The following is a 4,446-nucleotide window of genomic DNA, read 5'->3' as shown; positions in this document are numbered from 1 at the left end:
GTTAGAAAGAAAACAAAATGACAAGTCTTTGTCATGGGTAAGTAACATCTAGAAATATGCTCATGGTCATTGTCAACATGGAAAGTCCTTTAATATGCATTTTAACCAAAATATCCCAAATTGCCAGTTAATAGAAGTAGTAGTAGGATTAACAATAATAGTAGTGTTAATTGTAATAGTTACTATTTACTCTGAGTTTTCCATGAATTTACCAGGCTAGTGCTTTATTGCTAATACTTACAATTACTGTCCAAGACAGACACTGTGATTTCTGCTTTACAGAATATACAGTTTAAGTCCAGAGAGGTTAAGTGAGCCATTCAAGATCACATAGAAAACAATGGAGTGAAGTAAAACACAAAACTATAAAACTCTAGAAGATAATAGGAAAAAAACCTAGATGACCTTGGGTATGGTGATACCTTTTCAGATGCAATACCAAAGACATAATCCATGAAAGAAATATTTAATAAGCTGGACTTCATTAAAATTAAAAACTTCTGCTCTGCATTGGAAGATAAGCCACAGACTGGGAGAAAGTTTGCAAAAGACATCTGATAAAGAACTCTTATCCAAAATATGCAAAGAACTTTCAAAATTCAACAATAAGAAAACAACCCAATTAAAAAATGGGCCAAAGACTTTTGAACTGAAACCCCACCAAAGAAGACATATATAATATGTACAATATGCAAATTGTGTGTATATATACACATAAAAATATGTACAATATACTACATATATACACAAAAAAGCATATGAAAAGATGGTCCACATCATGTCATAAGAACAACACAAATTAAAACAACAAGATACCAGTACACACTTATTAGAATGGTCAAAATCTATAACACTTTAACAATAGCACATGCTGGCAAGGATGTGAACCAATAGGAATTCTCATACATTGCTGTTGGGAATGCAAAAACGTACAGCCACTTTTGAAGAAAGTTTGGCAGTTTCTTACAAAACCAAACTATACTTTTATTGAATGATCCAGCAATCTTATTCCTTGGAATTTATCCAAAGGAGCTGAAAACTTACGTCCATACAAAAACCTGCACATGTACATTTACAGCAACTTTATTCATACTTGCCAAAACTTGGAAGCAATTAAGATGTCCTTCAGTAGTACATCCAGACAATGTAAGATTATTCAGTACTAAAAAGAAATGAGCTATCAAGCCATGGAAATTCATGAAGGAAACTTAAGTGCATATTAGTAAGTGAGAGAAGCCAGTCTGAAAGGTTACACACTGTACCATTCCTACTGTATGATATTGTGAAAAAGACAAAACTATGAACACAGTAAAAAGATCAGTGGTTGCCAGGGGTAGCAGTGGGGAAATGAATAGTGGGGAGAGATGAATAGGCAGAGCACAGAGGATTTTTAGGATAGTGAAAATACGCTGTATGTTATAATGATGGATATATGTTATTATATATTTTGTCCAAACCCATAGAATGTATAACACAAACAGTGAATCCTAAGATAAACTATAGACATTGAGTGATTATGATGTGTCAGTGTAGGTTCATCCTTGGTAGAAAAAAAAGTAGCACTTTGGTGAATGATGTTGATAATGGGAGGGAGGCTATGCATTTGTCTGGGAAGGGGATCTATGGGAAACCTTTACTTTCAATTTTGTTATAAACCTAAAACTGTTTAAAAAACTGTCTTAAAAAAGAAAACAAGTTTTCACTTTGAACAGGCTCAAAGTGCCAAGGAAGGTGAATGAAGAAAAACCCATACCTAAGCTGAGCGGCGCTGGGCGGGGTCGTGAGGCCGCAAGTCAGCCAGAGGCTCCCCGAGCCCGCGCAGCTGCCCTCGGCCGGTCCCCTGGTCAGCGTCTGCATCTGGGTCCGGAGCCCTCCTCCAGTGGGCACGATGCGGAGGAAGCAGTGACCCCGAGAGAGTCCGGAGCGTGGGCGCGGGGTCCTGCTGCCATGTCCCACCAACCGCTTAGCTGCCTGACTGAAAAGGGGGACAGACCCAACTAAACCACAGGAAATGGAACCCCCAACCTGGCTCACCCAAACCTGGACACATTCACTCCAGAGGAACTGCTGCAGCAGATGAAGGAGCTCTTGATTGAGAACCATCAGCTCAAAGAAGCCATGAAGCTAAATAATCAGGCGATGAAAGGGCGATTTGAAGAGCTTTCAGCCTGGACAGAGAAACAGAAGGAAGAACGCCTTTTTTTGAGATACAGAGCCAAGAAGCCAAGGAGCGCCTCATGGCTTTGAGTTATGAAAATGAAAAATTGAAGGAAGAACTTGAAAAACTAAAAGGGAAAACAGAAAAGTCCCTTGAGTTCCAGGACCCCATTGGGGACCCCAAAGTCCCCAGGGCAGAAGCAGACCAGGAACTGGAACAGCTGAAGACCCAGGTGGCCTATCTCCAAGCTGAAAAGGCAGATCTGCTGGGGATTGTGTCAGAACTCCAGCTCAAGCTGAACTCAGGCGGCCCCTCTGAAGACTCCTTTGTTGAAATCAGGATAGCTGAAGGAGAAGCAGATGTGGCGGTGAGAGAAATCAGGACGAGTCCTGGGCCCGCAAGAATTGATTCCATTGACAAGAACAAATCTACAGAAAGCTTCAGGAATTATTTGGAATTTTAGAAATTAACTGTGAGCCAGCTCCTTCTTTGTCTAAGGGAAGAAAGCCAGAAGGCAGAGAAGCTTGAAACTGCACTCAAGGAAGCCAACGAAAGAGTTTCCTGTTTTGAAAAGAAAGCCAGTGATGGTTTTGAGGTTGAGACCCAGACGGAGGGTAGCACAGAAAAGGAGAAAGAAGAGGAGAAAGGCCCAGAAACTGCTGGAAGTGGAGACGTTGAACCTTCAGGTGACAACTCTATTTAAGGAGCTTCAAGAGGCTCATACAAAACTCAGTGAGGCTGAGCTGATGAAGAAGAGACTTCAGGAGAAATGTCAGGCTCTTGAAAGGAAAAATTCTGCAGCTCCATCAGAGCCGAATGAAAAGCAAGAGCTTGTTTATAACAACAAAAAGTTGGAGCTACAAGTGGAAAGCATGTGATCAGAAATCAAAATGGAGGAAGCTAAAACTGAAGAGGAAAAGTCCAAGTTAGCCACTCTCCAGTTGACACAAAACAAGCTTCTTCAAGAATACAATAATTCATTGAAAACACTCGAGGAACTGAAAAGGAAAGAGTCAGAAAAAGTGGATAAGGTGGTAGTGCAAGAACTAAGTGAAAAGCTGGAACTGGCAGAGAAGGCCCTGGCTTCCAAGCAGCTTCAGATGGATGAGATGAAGCAGACCATCGCCAAGCAGGAGGAGGACCTGGAAACCATGACTGTTCTTCGGGCTCAGATGGAGGTTTACTGTTTGGACTTTCATGCTGAAAAAGCAGCAAAAGAGAAGATACATGAAGAAAAGGAGCAACTGGCCCTGCAGCTGGCAATCCTGCTGAAAGAGAATAATGCTTTTGAAGATGGAGGCAGGCAGTCCTTGATGGAGATGCAGAGCCATCATGGGGCGAGAACCAGTGACCCCGACCAGCAGGCCTACCTCATTCAGAGAGGAGCTGAGGACAGAAACTGGTGGCAGCAGCAACAGTGGAATATTCCAATTCATTCTTGCCCCAAATGTGGAGAAGTTCTGCCCGACATAGACACACTCCAGATCCATATTATGGACTGCATCATTTAAGTGTTCGCATCTCACTTCCCCCCAAACTGTTGGTAAATATCAGATTTTTTTCCTCCAAAAAAAAAAAAAAACCCATACCTAAGTGATGACAAGCCCTCCTTTATTTTCCCCTCTAAACCTGTAAGCCTTCCTGCCTCTGTGCCATCTTTTCCTTCTTCCCATCTGGTTCCAAAGGAGAATGCAACCATTCCCCAAAAACTTACCTCTCACTTGTACCCTGGTCTGAGAACTCACATCTGCTTAAGGTCTTTTCTCCTTCAGTTAGTCCCTTTCCCTCCAGCTGTATCATTTCCATCAACAGGCAATTATGTTCTAGAATTCTTATCCTAAAGCAACAATAAAATCCTCCTGTTATGTACATTCTGTCTTAGATCCTCATTTCTCAGCTTACTTGAGAATTTTCCTTTGTTGTCATTTTTTAAAAATAAGAGATATTACTTTCTCACCTTTCTCACTATTTCTCAATCTTTCCAGTATTTTTTTAAAGAATTGTTTACTTAGCTGCATCCAATTCCTTTCTTCTCATTCACATCTCAGCCCACTTCTGCCTGGATTCCACCTCCAGAAGTCCACTGGCACTGCTTTTGTCAAGGGTACCAGAGACCAGATACTGATAAATTCAATGGATTTGGGGTTCACCTTAATCAGCCTCTCATCAGAGCTTGACACAGCTGATCACTCCTTCCTCCTTAGAAACTTATGTGCTCTTAATATTTTTTCCTTAACTCATTGGCTTTTACTTCTCAGTCTCTTTTGCTGATTCCTCCATTCTTACCA

At 41.3% G+C, this 4,446-nt stretch overlaps 1 pseudogene; it reads left to right on the top strand.

Moving 5' to 3' along the window:
- The first annotated feature begins 1,932 nt into the window (after positions 1-1,932).
- On the top strand, positions 1,933-3,696 carry LOC114222869 (optineurin pseudogene; annotated as a pseudogene).
- Positions 3,697-4,446: the final 750 nt, after the last annotated feature.

Source organism: Eumetopias jubatus, unplaced genomic scaffold, assembly GCF_037043125.1.
Source record: "Eumetopias jubatus isolate StellerSeaLion01/CBP00866 unplaced genomic scaffold, mEumJub1_p1.0 scaffold_12, whole genome shotgun sequence".
Classification (NCBI taxonomy): domain Eukaryota; kingdom Metazoa; phylum Chordata; class Mammalia; order Carnivora; family Otariidae; genus Eumetopias; species Eumetopias jubatus.
Note: the sequence above shows the minus strand (reverse complement) of the source record. Positions and strands in the feature narration are given on the sequence as shown.